The sequence below is a fragment of the Orcinus orca genome, chromosome 12 (genome assembly GCF_937001465.1).
Source record: "Orcinus orca chromosome 12, mOrcOrc1.1, whole genome shotgun sequence".
NCBI lineage: Eukaryota > Metazoa > Chordata > Mammalia > Artiodactyla > Delphinidae > Orcinus > Orcinus orca.
In genome coordinates this window covers 74925652-74943566 of record NC_064570.1, presented here as the reverse complement: position 1 = coordinate 74943566, position 17915 = coordinate 74925652, and the positions used below count along the sequence as shown (strand labels likewise).

Genomic DNA, 17915 nt, shown 5'->3' with positions numbered 1-17915 from the left:
TGGATACCTCTGCCAACCTACTTAAAATGACCCTTTCTGCCCTTCCTCCAACTACCATGGATGAACTGTCTGGTCTTCCACCTAAGCCCACCATCTCCATTTAAACTCTGGATCCCGTCTTTCTTGCCTAATTATGAGCGTTGCTCCAAAAGGTAACACCTGTCTTTCCTGTGTCATCAGTCAGCATCTGCAGCACTCTACTTAAGCTTCCACTCCCTCAGTTCCACTGAAATTATCATTGTCAGGGTCATCAGTAACCTCCACACTGTTCATCAAATGATCATTTTTCAGACTTCATATTATTCAACTTCTTAGCAGATTTAACGGAGTCCACTACTTGCTTCTTGAAACACCTTCATTTCTCCTCCAGGCACCATCCTCTCTTCGTTCTCCTGTCTCACTGGCCGCTCTTCCCTCTGTCTCCTCAATGAGTTCTTGCTCACCTTCACAGTCAGTAAATGTGGAACCCCTCCAATCTCAATCACTGAAGCTCTTCACTTTTTCTATCCATACTCCCTCCCTTGTTGATCTAATCAAGTCTTGTGGCTTTAAATACTATTCATACACTGATGAGCCTTAATCAGTATCTTCCACCTGACTGCTCCCTCAAACTCTATACTGGTATATCCAGCAGCCACTTGACATCACCATTTGGTTGTATAAGAGTTATCTCAAATTTATCATGTCCAACTGAGCTCCTGTCCCCCTGACCTCAACCCCCCAAATATTTTTTCCACCTATAGCCATCTCCATTTCAGTGACACTATAATTCCATTTGTTCATGTCAAAAACCTTGGAATATGCTTGAATCTTCTGTTGCCCAATCCAGCAGTAAAATTCTATTGGCTCTAACTTCAAAGCATATCCAGAATCCTACCACTTCTCACCACAAAAATGGCCAACATTCTAGCTCAAGTCATTATCATCTCTTGCCGATACACTCCTAATTGATGTCTGTTTCTGCCTTCATTTCCCCACAGGATATTGTACAGCAGCTACAGTGATTTATTTAAAACATAATTTAATATTGTCTGCTTAAAATCATCCAAGGCCTTCCCACTTCCTTCTGAATAAAATTCAGAATTCATACATGGCCTCCAATAAATGATCCGGCCCCTTGCCATCTCTCTAGCCTCCTTTGCTAATCGTCTTCCCTCTCCATCCTACCTCTCAATTCTGCTCCGGCAACAGTAGGTTCCTTGCTGTTCCTTGAGCACATTAAGCACACTCCCACGTTAGGACCTTTCTCACTTGCAACTGCCTCCATCTGGAATGCTCTTTTTTTAGATGGCTACATGGCTTACTTCCTCACTGCTTTCAGGTTTCGGCTTGAATATCATTTTCTCATAAATACATTCCCTTTACACTCTGAATCTTCTAAGTGAAGATGGAGGATTGAACACATGCATTTCCTTCAGCACTTTCTTCAAACTCCACTAAATAGCAGTTAATGACTGTATTTTAAGCCCATGGAGTCGCAAAGACAAAAAGAGCAAAAGAGACGACATTAATGACAACATTTTGGAAGCTGGAAAGAAGAGATAACAGAAAATACACACAAAGACCATCCATTCTGCTTGCATAGCTTTATTTTTCTCAATAGCACTTAACCTAGATAAATGTAAGTAAATAGAAACACAAGATACATATTTACTTAAAATTTTTCTGTTGTCTCCTCCTCCTTCCTCCACGCCTGCAACCTGGAGGAGGTAAGCTGCATGATAGCATTCTTTTCAGTTTGGTTTAGTGTCGTATTCTCAGGCTTTGGAATCTATAGGTATTTAATACAAATTTTTGACTGAATATCTGGTGACCTGGGCAAGGTGCAGTCTGCGGAGGGTGTGGGGTTGTGGCAATCAAGATCTTTGATTTGGATGTTAAATTTGAGGTACCTATTAGATATACAGCTGAGGATATTAAAAGGGCATCTGGATTTCTGGAGCTGAATGCAGAGGTCAAGGCTAAACATACACATTTTGGAGTCACTGACATTTGGACTAGGTAAGATCACCTGGGGGAGTAGGAACACAAAAAGAGGAAAATGCCAAGCTCTGAATCCTGGAGGACTCCAGCATTTAGAGGCCAATCAGAGCAGTGGTTTTCAAACTTTTATCTTATATCATTATCCGTAAGAAGAAGAAAAAATAATTGAAATTAAGCAATGAGACAGTAGATTTTTATTTATAAATTATATATGTATTATTGTACAAATATATTATGTGCATTACAAAAACCCCCACACATATAATACTAAAAAACAATGAGCTGAAGGACTTCCAGTGAAAGGGGAAGTATTGAACACATGCATTTTTCAGCTCCCTTCTTAAGACCACTACAGTGATGGTAAATGGATTTTTAAAAAGAAGCTATAAACCCACAAGGACAAAGAGAACAAGAGTAAAACAATAGCACCAGAATATGGGAAGCTGAAAGAAGACAGATGAATGGCAACTAACTTATTAGACCCAGGAGAGCTGAGGCTGCTGTGGGGAGAAGCCAAGAGGCAGCCTGATTTAGGAGGACTCAGAATCCCCCAGCCCCCCCACCCCCCGGCCCCGAAGGCACAGGAATTGGTGTCTGGCACCTCTGATAGAGGAGGTAAGTGCTGGGCAACAACAGACTGGCTGAGAGTCTGCTTGAGAGGCAGTTACACCCAGAGCACACTCACCACTCTGCACTGCAGGTGATTAACCTTCTCCTACCTGGCAACAGACTGGAGGCTTTATTTTCTGGAGAGGATTAAAGAGAGGGTCTTGACTGGAGAACAAGAGGCACCCTTGAAGATGAGAACTCCAACAGGTAGATTGTCAAAATTAACATCAGAATGCTTAAAGCTGAAGTATCAAGAAGGTGCTCTGCATGTTTCTTAGGGATACGGAGGCACATAACAAAAAGAACATTATTTTGATGTGTAGCAATGATTGCCAATGGCATTCGCCTACACAGAGGGAACTTCAAAAAATGAATGCTATATAAAATTTTCGTTACTCCTTAGAGCCATTTCAAATATTTATTTCTATTTCTTTTAAAGTGCATGGATTGTCTGAACATTATTTTGGTACATGAATGCAGACATTTTAAGTAATTGCATTTGTTGTATCCTGGATTGGAAGCAGGCATAAATATTGACTTTTTTTCTGTTCTATGTAAATAATGACACCGAGTCTACTTTGAGTACCATGGCATCACCAAAAGTTATTTATATATTTCATATGGCATATATGTCTAGAGAATCAATCCTTGAAGATACAATAATATCTTGCTTTTATATTATATATTATATATAATATATATATATATATAATATATATATATATATACCTTGATTATCCAGCATATTCTTTTTTTTTAATTAATTAATTTATTTATTTTTGGCTGCGTTGGGTCTTCATTGCTGCACAAGGGCTTTCTCTAGTTGCAGTGAGCGGGGGCTACTCTTTGTTGTGGTGTATGGGCTTCTCATTGCGGTGGCTTCTCTTGTGGAGCACAGGCTCTAGGCGTGTGGGCTTCAGTAGTTGTGGCACGTGGGCTCAGTAGTTGTGGCACGCAGGCTCAGTAGTTGTGGTGCAAGGGCTTAGTTGCTCTGCGGCATGTGGGATCTTCCTGGACCAGGGCTCGAACCCATGTCCCCTGCATTGGCAGGTGGATTCTTAACCACTGCGCCACCCGGGAAGTCCCTATCCAGCATATTCTGCACTCATCCACAGTGATTTTCTTCCTGGAAATCACTATGCTTTGATTATTCTTTTCCTGCAATGTTCTTTCCTTCCTTATCTGCCTGAAAAACTTTCACCTACTATTTAAGAACTGCCTCAAATATACCTCTTCTTTAAGTTTTTCCTTGACTCCCTTCAGCTGTTTTTGCTCCATTATTTATATAATACAGCACCTTGTTTGTACTTTCATTATGGCAGTTCCTGTATTGTTTTTATAGCTATATTTATAAGTCTGTTAACTCTTTTAGCCCAGGTACTATGTCTTGTTTATATTTTCAGTCTTTAACCTACCATAGTGCTGGGCATACAGTGTTATTCAATAAATGTTTAAATGGATGTTTGAAAACGATTTTGTGTTCATTATATCATTTGATTTTCCCAGATTCAACCAGTCACTACACCCCATTACTCTAAATAATTATTATATCCATCACTTCTTACACCTACCAATGTCTACTGCCAAGAATTCATACTCTTGCTGTCTGTTGTTTGGACTACTAGCATCTTAACCTGATTTGGTCCCTAGTCTCACTGTCCTCCAATTAACACTTTATTTGCCCACCAGAGTGACTTAACTATACATTTTCCCATGTTCTCTATGCCTTTAAGTTGGCTACATCCACTTCTAGACATGATAGAGCAAAAGAGTATATTAATTTCCACTTTAAACAATTAGAAACCGAAAAAACAATTTTTAGACATTTAGACAACAGGCAGTGCAGGACATTGATCCCTAAGAGAAGGCAGACTATTAAAGTGAGTCCTTTGATTGCCCCAGCTAACTGCCTAGAAAGAGTGAGAGACAGCCTGGCAGTCTTGCTCAGTTGAAGAGACACAGTTTAGAGTCCAGAGATGAAGGTGGCTAGAATTTGTGAAGAAAAATGCTAAAGAGATTGGAGAACTTTTTTGGTGGGAAGGTAGCTACAGAGATCTTTCAGGCGTTCCCCACAAGTCTTGAGGCTGAATACTGATCTGTGAATATATGAAAGGAACTGTCTGAGACTGAAGAAAAATACTCTAAGGAAGGAATAGGCTAAACAGTCCTTAAGCTCACATAGGCAGGCAATAGTTTGTGTTCTAACTAGCCAGAGTGAAACAACCTCCTAATATATGGGCATTAAGTAGAGTCCTCAGAAAGATGATGCCTCAGTAATGGGAACACATTAGCCTAGACTGCTTCACAAAGCTTAAAAGCAAATCTTTAAAGGATCAATCTGATTTCAAGCAACAAAGTCCAGCAATATTTGAGTACTACAAAATTCAGCATCTAACAATGTAGAAATTAGTACTGTCAGCATCCAATCAAATATTTCCAAACATGCAAAGAAGCAGAAAATGCAACCCATAACCAGGAGAAAAATCAATCATAGATACAGACCCAGAGGTGAGAAGATAGTAGAACTGACTGACAAGGATGTTTAAGCAGCTATTATGAACATATGCTATATGTTTAAGAAGGTAAAGAAAATATGAACATGAAGATGAGAGATATGGAAGGTATTAAAGAAAAACATTTGAATTTCTAGGTATGAAAAAATACATGATCTGAAATGAAAAGTAACTGAATGAGATTAATAGTATTTACACACTGCAGAAAAAAAGACTAGTGAACTTGACACAGCAAGAGAAACTAAAATGAAATAAAGAGAAAGAAAAAAATATTTTAATAAACATAAGATTAATGAGCCGTGTGACAATACCAAACAATCTAATAATATATGTATAATTGGAGTACCAGAAAGAAAGGGCAAAACAGAAAACATATTTTAGAAAACAATGGCCACAATTTCTCCAACTCTGATGAAAATTATACATCCAGAGATCCAGGAATCTCAATGAGCTTCAATTAGCACAAACATGAAGAAAAGTACATCAAGAGACATTATAATCAAACTACTAAAAATCAGTGATAAGATAAATATTTCAAAAGCATCCAGAGATAAAGGATACATTGCATTCAAAGAAATGAAGATAAAAATGACAGCAGACTTCTAATCAGAAACCACGCAGGCCAGAAGATAATGGAGGAACTTCATCAAATAAATGAAACCAAAAGAAAACAAAAAATTTTAACCTATATTTCATTTTTTTTAAATTATTTATTTATTTATTTTTGCTGTGTTGGGTCTTCGTTTCTGTGCAAGGGCTTTCTCTAGTTGGGGCGAGCGGGGGCCACCCTTCATTACGGTGCGCAGGCCTCTCACTATCACAGCCTCTCTTGTCGCGGAGCACAGGCTCCAGACGCGCAGGCTCAGTAGTTGTGGCTCACGGGCCCAGTTGCTCCGCGGCATGTGGGATCTTCCCAGACCAGTGCTCGAACCCATGTCCCCTCCATTGGCAGGTGGATTCTCAACCACTGCACCACCAGGGAAGCCCTAACCTATATTTCTATACCCAGAAAAAGTCTTTTAATTTTTTATGTGGCCGGGAGCTACCTTACTGGACAGTGCAGTTCCAATTAACTACACATGTTGAAAGACAGAGATTTTTCTAATTAGATTAGAAAGCAAGACTTGACTAAATGCTATTTACAAGAAACCCACTTTAAATATAAACACATAGGTAAGTTAAAACAAAAAAGGATGAAAAAAACCCTAAAAGAATGGAAAAATATACTATGAAAAAATCGGTCAAAAGAAGCTGAATGTACTACACTAGCATCTGTCGTACAGAGTGAAGTAAGCCAGAAAGAGAAAAACAAATATCGTCTACTAACGCATATATGTGGCATCTAGAAAAATGGTACAGATGAACCTATTTGCAGGGCAGGAATAGAGATGTAGACGTAGAGAATGGACATGTGGACATGGTGGGGAAGGGGAGGGTGGGACGAATTGGGAGATTAGGATTGACATATATACACTACCATGCGTAAAATAGATAGCTGGCGGGAACATGCTATAAAGCACAGGAAGCTCAGCTGGATGCTCTGTGATGACTTAGTGGGGTGGGATATGGTGGGGGAGGGAGGTCCAAGAGGGAGGGGATATAGGTATACATAGAGCTGCTTCACATCATTGTACAGCAGAAATTAACACAACATTGTAAAGCACGTATACCCCAATTTAAAAAAAAAGCAAAATAGACATTACATAATGATAAGGAGCCAGTTTACTAATAACAGCTTCAAATGCATAGAGCAAAAATTGATAGAATTGAAAGGGGAAACAGAGAAAATTGCAATTATAGTTAGACATTTAAACAATCTTTTCTCAGTAATTGATAGAAAAATTAGAGAGTGAATCACTCATGATATAGAAGACCTGAACGACACTACTAACCAACTTGACTTAATCAACATTTTTAGAGCACTCCATCCCAAAACAGCAGAACACAAACTCTTTTCAAGTGCACATGGAACATTCACCAAAATAGAGCATATTTTAGGTGATAAAACAGCCTCAGTATATTTAAAAGAATTGAAATCATGCAAAATATGATCTCTAACCACAATGGAATTAAGCTAAAAACCAGTAAAAAGAAAGCTATCTGGAAAATTCTCATGTACCTGAAACTTACACAGCATACTTATAAATATCAGTCAAAGAGAAAGTCACAAAGGGAATTAGCAAATACTTTGTACTGAATGTAAGTGGACATACAACATATCAAGATTTGTGGGACCTAGTGAAAGCAGTGTTTAAAGGGAAATTTATAGCATTAAATGTTCATATTAGAAATGAGGTAAGTTCTTAAATCAATGATCTAAGCTTTCAACTTGAGAAAATAGCAAGAGAAGAGCGAGTTTAACCCAAAGCAAGTAGAAGAAAGGAAATAACATACTTAACAGTATAAATTAATAAAATAGAAAACAGAAAAACAATTTAAGAAGTCAATGAAGGCAAAAGCTGATTCTTCAGGAAAATTAATAAAATTGATTAACTTCTCTAGCCAGGCTGATCAAGAAGAGAGAAAAGACAAAACTAACAATATCAGGAATATGAAAATGGACACCGTACAGATCCTACCTATATTAAAAGTATAATAAGTACCTATGAACAATTGTATGCCTATCAATTAGGGAACTTAAATGAAATGGACAAATTCCTTGAAAGACACAAAATATCTAAGCTTTCTCATGAAGATATAAATAACTGGAATAGCCAGTGTTTATTAAAGAAAATGAATTTATAGCTAAAAACCTGCACATAAAGAAAACTCCAGGTCCAGGTGACTTTACTGTCAATTTATATCAAGTATTTAAAGATGAAATCATACAAACTCTATACAAATTCTTCCGAAAAATGGAGAAGAGGGACCACTTTCTAACCTATTTTATAAGGCTAGCAGCATTATCCTGGTAATAAAATGTGACAAAGACATAACAAGGGGGAAAAATACAAACCAATATCTCTCAAGGATATAGATGCAAAAACTCCTCATCACAATATTAGCAAATTGAATACAGTTATATACATATATAAAAAGGCAATGCATCAGGACCAAGTGTAATTTTTCTTAGGAATGCAAGGTTGGTTCAGCATTAGAAAATCAATCAATGTAATTCACTGTATTAAGAAACTAAAAAGAAAAATGATATGACCTTCTTAATAGATGAAGACAAAAGCATTTGACAAAATTAAACACCCAGTCATTATAAAGTTCCCCGAAAATTAGGAATTAAAGGAAATTTCCTCCATCTTATAAAGGGCAACTACAAAAAACCCTACAGCTAATAATACTTCCTGGTGAAAGGCTACATGCTTTTTTCCCATTTGGAAACAAGGCAAGGATATATACTCTTACTACTCCTATTATACATCCATATGAATCAGAAGTTTCACTCCTAGAGATTTACCCAAGAGAAATGAGCACACATCTTCATAAAGACTTGTATAAGACTGTTTATAGAAGTTTTATTCATAAGAGCCTCAAACTGGAAATAAACACCATCAGCTTGTGAATGAATGAACAGATTGTTATATATCTATATTTTGGATCACTACTCAACAATAAAGAGGCACAGTACTGATATATGCAACAACATCGATGATTCTATAAAGCATTACAGTTAGTGAAAGAAGTCACGCACAAAAAACTACAAACTTTATTATTCTATTGCATGAAATTCTAGAAAAGGCAACACTATAGAGTCAGCAAAGTGATCAATATTTTTCAAGAGGTGGGGGGAAGGAATTAACCACAGAGGGAGCATGCAATAACTTTTCATGGTGATGGAAAGTTTTATATCATAATTGTCGTTGTGATTACACTACTATATCCAATTGTCCAACCTCACTGAAGTATAGACTTGGTGGACTTTATTTACATAAATTGAACTTCAGTAAAACTAACAAAAATGTTTAACAGGAGAAAAAAAAGAATGGGGAAAAACAGACCTTTTAGTGACCCTACATTATTCACAGTAAAGATTGCTGAGTAAGTCACAGTAGCCATTTGAGTGTGGGTAAGAGAAGTGTTGCCCCATGGCAGAGAGTGTGGAACAAAGAATAAGTAAAGGGAGTTTCTGAAATGTACATAGAGAAGTGGCAAAAGGAATATAATAGGTTTGGCCATAGAGAAGGGGTGACCAAGGAACTGTTGAGGGAGAGCCATCTCGAACAAAACTCATTTTATTTACATGATCCTTCTTGAGCTGAGCCTTGCCTACCTCTCCACCTAACTCACCTACTCTCTCTCTTACTGTCTGTTTTTACTCTTATGTCTGTTAGCTCTTTCACAAATTCCTTTGTGTGCTTCTCAAAGGAGCATACTAGGCACCATCCTTTATTCACTCTATACCCTTTGTCCCTTCTCAGTGAATCATCCACGTCCATGACTTTAAATTATTATACCATTGATAGCAAAGCCAGGAAAAGCCATGGAGATTATTTCTTTTCTCCATACTGTCAAAATGTTATTCTTAGGCAACAAAACTAGCTACCTGAATTGGATTTGGAGGAAAAGGAGGCATTTATGGAAGGAAGCAAAGATGGGCAAACGTGAGGGAAAGGAACAACATTTGTTGGTATGTCAAGATTATTATCCTTCCAGACTTAGCAGTATTCTATCCTAGCATCCGATACTTACTTCTTCTCTGAAGCACATAACACACTTGAAATCATTTGTTTAATATTGATCTTCCTGGCTAACCTTTCATCTCTTTGAGGGACCTTCTCAGTCACTTCTGGAATCCCCCAAATTGAGCAAGGTGCTTGACATTTAGTAAGCACCCAATAAGTTGCCTAACTAACTATTCTAACGTTTAAACTTGTTGTTTCTTCCAAGCTGAGCTTGTGCACCACATCATTTCATGCCCCTGCACATTTATTTTAATGTTTCCTCTGCTGGATATGGAATGAATCCTCTTGATTTCTTCCTACCCACTCTCCAACCCTAATCCACCAGCCAGATTCTTACTTTTACTTCCAACTCCAGTTTAAATGTTTCCTCTAGGAAACCTCCCCGACTTCGCTTAAGCAGATCTTTGTGCCACCCTGTACATCCTTCCCTTGTAGTTCGCTCTGTTTTCCCTTCTTGATTCTGATTTCCCTTCCCAGGTTGATTCTCATCCTTCCACATCTGCCATAATAGTTGACGCACAGTAGACTCTTAATACATATTTGTTATGGAATAATTTCTTTTCCCATTAATCATGTGATATATACAGAGAAGCATTATGCCTATATAATTATTAGGTTTGTGAAGCAAATGAGCCCATATTCCTTACATGGAAACGAGTTAAAAAGAGAGTGAATTGGTGGATGCCAAACCTCAGATCCTTGGAGAAAGTTGTTATTGGAACTTCTGACCACTGCTATAATGAGATTTAAATAGTAAAGCAACCCAATTTTTATCAGAAAGTTCTCCAAAGGGAAAAATAATAAATTTATGTCTACAATTCCTTTAAAATTAGAAGTTAGCTACACTAGCTTGGAAATAACTAAATGCAAAGTCCTGAAGAGATTATGCAAAGGAACTTTCCACATGGCCTAATTCAACCTTGTATGAGGCAAATAACTTAGTTAACTCAACTGATTTTTTTTAAGTATTATAACTGTGTTACCTACCTACTTTCAAGATTTAGAATTAAAATTGTCATATATATGTATATATACACACATATATATGAAACACACATAAAAATGTGTAAGTAAGCAATATGATTATAAATTGCAATGAAGGAAACGATAGGGAATAAGAGAAAGCATGAGAAAGTGACTTATTTTACACATGAGTTTCAGGGAGAGTCTCTCCAGGAGGTGATATTTAAGTTGAAGTCTGAAGAATGAAAAGGAGATAGTGATGGTGTGTGTGTATGTGTGTGTGTGTGGGGGGGGTGTGGTCTGTGTGAATGCTCCAGATAGAGGAGAGATATGTATAAAGCCCTATGATGGGGAAAAAGCAAGGCAGATAAGTGTGAGAGGCTGAAGGAATGCCAGTAGATGATTAGGACAAGAGCTGACACTGGAGAGGCAGAGGTATGATCGTACAGGACTGTATGAAACAAAGTAATCAGTCTGGATTTTATTCTATTGACAAGGAAGCCATGGAGGGATTTTCAGCAAATAAGTTACATGATCCTATCTATACTGAAAAGAGTTGAGAACATGAGAGTAAAAGGAGCCAGGTTAGGTTGGCCTTCTCCCCTGATCTGGATTGTAAGAGTGACCAGATAATAGGTGCTGCCCCTTAGAGCCCAGCCCTGCGCACAGAGAAGGGATCCATGCACGCTGATTGAATGAATGAATGGAATATTTACATTTTATGATATAGTGTATTCTTCTATTTTAATAACATTTAAAATAGTAACTAAACAAAAGGTGAGTGCATTCAAAGACCTTGCATTATGAGACTTACACTTGTTTTATTTTTACATTCAGAATTGGGTAGAAAATGAAAACCACGTTCAGCCAGGCAAAGAAGACGAAGAGCAGAGAGAAGAGAGATGACAATTTTTTTCCTCTTGCCCACGATCCCATTTCCTACAACTCATCTCTCTGTGAATGTCTTTGGCTAATTTAAGGAACCTATTCTTGACTACAAGAACCATATGTTGTTTCTAAATGTTATGCCCTTCGAAACAGCTTAAGTTTTTTTTTCAGGTTACTCATACTTGATCTTTATAAAAAGCATCATTATAATAATAAATAATTTGAGTAGGAGTATGATATTTGAATGTTTCGTGGAAGTAGTAAAATATTTCACTTTCGCTTATTCATTAAAGCCATGAAATTCCACTATTAAATGTGGATGTACAATGTGATCTGGACTTTCACTCTGTGATAACGAAGTTCTGAATAATGGATCATTTGATTCAGCAATTATTTGGTTTACCTATGGAGGTTCACAGCCCTGGAAAGATCAGAAATATATTTCAAGCTGTCTTTTACATTTCTACTTTGGGTATGCTCACCTAGTCTAAATTATTAAAAAAAACAATGCCTAAGTTGGGTCTTAATATATTACAATCAAATCATTTGCCCATTATTTCTATTTAACTTGCTTTGACAATTTAAGAAAGTCTTCACTAGGTGAAATTGTTCTGTGGCCAAAATTATGCCCAGGTCAAAGCTGTGGGTTCTCGGGTTCTCTGTGAATATGTTCAGTTTGATAGTGGCTAAGAGTGGGAACGGGAGACAACCACGGCATCCTTGGGTCCCAGACTCAGCTCAGAGATCCCTACTCCTTCAGACAAACATGTGTGGATGCCCCAAAAGCTGGCCAATCATGTTTTCAGAATCAAGCACCTTGAGTACAAGTCAGTGAGAGTCATCACCCATCTGGGGTGGCCTCTACTTAGAAAGGTAGATCCTACAAAGCAAAATTCTCCAGCAAATTAGGGATATGAAAACTGTTGTGTTTGGAGAGTAACTTACAGTTACTTAGGAGTTTTCTAGTTTTGGAATCTGTTAACAGCATTATTGCTTCTGATAATTCTAATCCAAGATTGATACATAGCTTTTTAATAATAATAGTGTTAATAATTTATAATATGTTTGACTGATTACTATGTGCAAGCTGTGGGCTGAAAAGTTTTAAAATATCATTTCATTTACCCTATGAGCCAGATATTACCATTCCCACTTTACTGATGAGGAAATGGAAGCTTTGTGCTCTTAACCACTACTTCTTCATGCCTCTTACAGAAGTGCTTCTTTAGGGAGGAAATCAGTTGGAGTATACTGCTCTCCCTACTCTTGGAACAGACAGGCCAGTATCTTTGTCATCCTCACACTCACGTCAAATATCTTACCTCTGGACAACCTGGGATTGTGTGCCAGGATCTGTGTTAAATTAATAATTCCATTTGACATTTGAAGAAACTGAAGCTGAGTAAATGTATACCTTGCCTGAGGTGAGAATCATAATTTTGGAGGCAGAGCTAGGTTTAACTTCTGATTCCACCATTCACTAGCATTGTTACCTTTACTAAACTTTAAAACCTCTCTGAGCCTCTGCTTGCATTTAAATCATGTTGATGGTAATGCCTATTTAATAGGATCCTGTCAGGATCCTACTGTGAAGATTTAAACAAGAGCCCATCAGTGCCTGCTGCAGAGTAGTGCCCAATGAAGGTAGCTATCATGGTGACTTTCATGTGCCAGCCTCACACAAGAGAAGAGTGGATGCCCACTTCTCTCCAGGCATTCACAGACACCATCTGGGCTGTGTTTTCCTTGTTATCTAAGGAGGGATGATTTCATGAAGGCTCCACCATGCAAGAATTCTTGGCCCAAGTTTTCTCCTGGAAATGAATCTGAAACTTCATTTTGCCAGGGGAATAGTAACGGCAAGAGATGACCATTAGTTGTGTAGATTTATGTGTTCTTTTCTTAACGGACCATCATCTTTTATAAGATAAACAAAATGGCAAAGAGTTGACTTGAATACTTTCCATTCATTCTTACTTAGTAGAGGATGAATGAATAAGTGAAATGGAATAGAGCATACAGAATGATTGACAAGTATTTGGTTACTGCCCTCCGGGGAGGGAAAGTATGTATGTGTATATGTATGTATGTATGTATGTATGTATGTATGTGTATATATATATATATATATATATATATATATACACAAACACATATATATTCCTCTTGTAGGATGGAATGTGAAACAATATATAGGGGGTAAAAGGCATCTATGAATTTTTAAACAATTCCTCAGTGTTAAAAAGAATTCTCAGTTGCATGCTTTTACCTTTGGAGTTTGAAATGTTAAGACCTTTGCACTTTTTCTTGGAGAGAAAGAAAATGTTTGTAAAAGTTGAAATGTCATAAGCCATTCTTCATGCCTTCAAGGACTGGGATCAAAACCCCAGGATGGGGGGATTAGGAATAAACAAAAGTAGAAGCAGAATGAGATGTCCAGAAGAATTCTAAACAAGCACTCTTGCTCTTTGAACTATCCTTCTGGTACTAATTCATTCCCAGCTAACTACTCTGCCCCCTCCTTGATTCTCTCTCTTACAGTGTTTTTTTTTTTTTTGCGGTACGCAGGCCTCTCACTGTTGGGGCCTCTCCCGTTGCGGAGCACAGGCTCCAGGAGCGCAGGCTCAGCGGCCACGGCTCACGGGCCCAGCTGCTCCGCGGCACTTCCCGGGCCGGGGCACGAACCCGTGTCCCCCGCATCAGCAGGCGGACTCCCAACCACTGCGCCACCAGGGAAGCCCTTACTGTGTTTTTCGCTCACCACCTTGGTTACCTAGACTCCTCTGGCTTGGTCTTTTTTTCTCTTTTCTTTTCAATGTCTCTGTCTGCTAAGGCTCAGCTTGACTTTGATCCTTGGTTTCAGCTTCTCACTTTGAATCCTTTTGGTTTCTGACACCCATTTCAGGGCAAACCCTTGATAAATATTTGCATGCTTAGCCACCTGTCCTGACTGTTTCCTGGCTCTTCCCCAACTACCTCCAACCAGTTCCAGAGTCCGGACCAGGATGTGTTAACAAAAAAGGGGTGGCAGCGGGGGAAGCTTAATAATCAATAGTCTCCATTTTGGGGGACTGTGATGAACTTAATCCATGAAAGAAACTTAGTTTTAAAAAGTATTTTCTAAGAAAAGCAAGGGCCACATTGGCTAAATTCTATATGGCATGACTTATGATAAGTGAATGAATAAAATGGTGTTTTAGGGCTTCCCTGGTGGCGTAGTGGTTAGGAATCCGCCTGCCAATGCAGGGGACACAGGTTCAAGCCCTGGTCCGGAAAGATCCCACATGCCACGGAGCAACTAAGCCTGTGCGCCACAACTACTGAGCCTGTGCTCTAGAGCCCGCGAGCCACACACACCCAAAAAAAGAAAAACAAACAAACAAAACACACAAAAAAAACCCCCAGTGTTTTATTTGGCCCGGACCCCCTTGTCTATTTGCTTATAATTTAGGACAAAAGAAAGGGTCAGAAGATAATAATTTTTGTCCTGCAATTCAAACAAAGTGGTAGGATGTGATAATCAAGTGAATAAGCATTACAGAAATAATCAAAATTAATGGTTGAAATAATGTTCTAATATTTTAGCTTTATTCATAACCCAAGCCTTATCATCTACTTCAAATTTAAATTATAAGAACTGACTAATAATTATAATTTTCCTCAGAATATTTAAAAAGACCTTTCCTTAAACATTTGGTTAGCTTTATTATTATTATTAATTAATTAATCAACTCTTTTCCAATATTAATATCCTATCTTAGAGGGGACATGTTCATTTATAACATCTATACTTCACACAGGAGTAAAATTCACTTCTATATCACTCATGTTGTAAACATAATCACCAATTATGGGAGACATGCCAGAGCACCTCAGCCTTTATTGCAAGGCATTTTATCATAAATATCAAGACGTACTTTAACTCCTTGAAATGGATACTTTGTCTAGTCTGTAGTTTGTGTCATGCTATGTTTATTTAATGTTGCATAAATAATACATTATAATACTATTAGTAATTCTTTGCCTCATTCAACTTCTGCTATCAACTAATTTTTTAAAATAAATATTATGTTGTCTGAAAAAATAAAACAATTCTAACATAAATAATACCTCAAAAATTGCAACATACACCCTCATTATCAGTTTTCAGAAATTTTACTATTCACTGATTTACTCAGCCATTTAAACATTTACTGAAAGCCTTCTATATGCCAGGTACCACTATGCAAGGTGCTGAGTATATGGGTAAATAAAATATGATTATTCTCACTATGATCTCATAGTTACAATGGAAGTTCAAGAAATCATGCAAATAACTATAATACACAATGATATAGGTTAAAATAGAATTATTCATAAATTGCAGATATGAGGGCCTTCTTTCTGTCTACAGGACTTAGGGAAAGCTACAGAAAGATGATACAATTCAGGGTGGCTTTGAAGAATTAGCAGGGGTGCTGAAGAGGCAAGGGATGTAGAAAACTCATTCCAGGAAGGAGCATCTATATGCATGGAAGCTGGAATCACACAGGAGAGACAAGGAGGCACGTGAATGCAGGGGGCATATGGGTAACATCAGGCAGTGCAGTGCGGCTGAAATGTGGGGAATACATCGGAGAAGGTATGCAGATGAAATGGTGGGTGGCCACTTCTCAAGGTGGTTTAGACTTGGTATTACTTGGGATAGAGGCAAAAGACTCAGCAAAATGAGAGAGAGAGATGAATACAAAAGGTAAAAGAAACAATTCTACGTGGCCTTCAAATCTGTTTCATATTTTTCCTTCCTGTGCACAAACTCCATTTCCAGCTCCCCTGCTGTTAGGCAAAGTCATATGAATAGTTCAGGCCAAAACACTGTAAACAAAATTTTTATGTTACTTCTGGGCTGAGATAGTGAAAAGCCCCTGTGTTATTTTCCAGTGTCTCTTCCTCTGTCATGGAAACCAAGGGGGGCCTTATGTTGATGTGAGGAACCACAAGATCATAACTGCCTGAATTCATGAGTCACCACATCAAAGACAATTGCCCTGGAGGGTTGCCTAGATCCACAGTAGATCTGGTGGAAGGAATACATTAAAAATTTTTTTTTATTAAGTCATTGAACTTAGGGGTTTTTGTTACTGCAGCATAGCATAGCTGATCCTGACCAAAACACAAATTTAAAAGTTAGTACTTAATGAGCATACAATTCAAAGGAGGCAGAGGATGGATTCAAGGTTATAAGAGGTCAGAGAGAAATGGGGCTACTTCCTCCTCTAAAACATGTAGGAAAGTTTAGGGAGGGATAAAATATAGAACAATTTGGAGATAGAAAAGAGGAAGTTAAAGAAGTTTATTCATGATGGCTACTACATTCCTCTGATATTGGAAATTAAGTCTTCTGCTAAGAAGGTGACTTGCAAGATTGAGGGAAATAAAATGATTGAGCAGTTGCTGAGGGGAAAATTACTATACAGAATGGGAAAGAGAATGGGGTAGATAGGAAAGAAATGCAGAGCAGAGGTAAATGCTCAGCTGGGTCTGTAGCTCATGAATTTATACTGGAGTCAGCTAACATGAGTTTGTCATTTTCTACAGCAATGATTGCCAGCCTGAGAGTAAAAGCAAATAATTATGCTCATATGAGGGCTTGGAAAATAAGTCATGGTATGAAGAGGAGATCTCTAAAAAAATTAGGGAGGCTTGGGAAGGTAGAGTTGAAGTGACTGACAATAGCATTTGATGCAAACAGGAAGAAAGTGAAGCCAGAAGGAAGCTGATAGAGGAAAAGACTACAAAAAGCTGTATGTTTTAGTGGGTTGAAGGGAAAGTTTATCAGGGTTATTGGTGTAGAAGTGGTTAAAAGACATGGAGTTATGCTTATCAAGATGGTAGTATAATGTGATTGTTAAGAGCAGGTTGTCTGGGTTTCAATAGCTGCTCTGCCCCTCACTAGTGATATATGCTATTAGCCAAGCTAGTCATGTTTTTTTTCTGTGCCTCAGTCTCCTCATAGGATATACTAAGCTCCATTGAAGGATTTTTGTGTTGACTGAATGAGTCAATATATATAAAGCTCTTAGAATGGTGCTTGGCATAAAGTGCTCTATAAAGATAAATTGTTATAATGGTAGAGATTATACAGCCATGGAGATGGGTGCTGAGGTGTAAGGAGATGAGCATTGCTGATGGAAAGGGGTTAAGAAACTTAAGATGAGAGATTTGGTGAATCATAAATGTGGGCACTGCGTAGTCTCAAGATGCTGAGGACAAACAGAGGAAAGAAAATCATGAGCTAGTATGATGTCTTCAGTTGATGCCATGACATAATAAGATAATGACAATG

At 37.9% G+C, this 17915-nt stretch overlaps 1 long non-coding RNA gene across 2 annotated transcripts in view; it reads left to right on the top strand.

The window, feature by feature from the left end:
• The window catches only part of LOC125960652 (uncharacterized), a 47917-nt gene extending 34162 nt beyond the window's left edge, over positions 1–13755 (top strand). For both annotated transcript variants that reach the window (XR_007470539.1, XR_007470537.1), the window contains one exon: positions 11540–13755. This is a non-coding gene — a long non-coding RNA (uncharacterized LOC125960652). The remainder of the gene's footprint in view (positions 1–11539) is intronic.
• The last annotated feature ends 4160 nt before the right edge of the window (positions 13756–17915 follow it).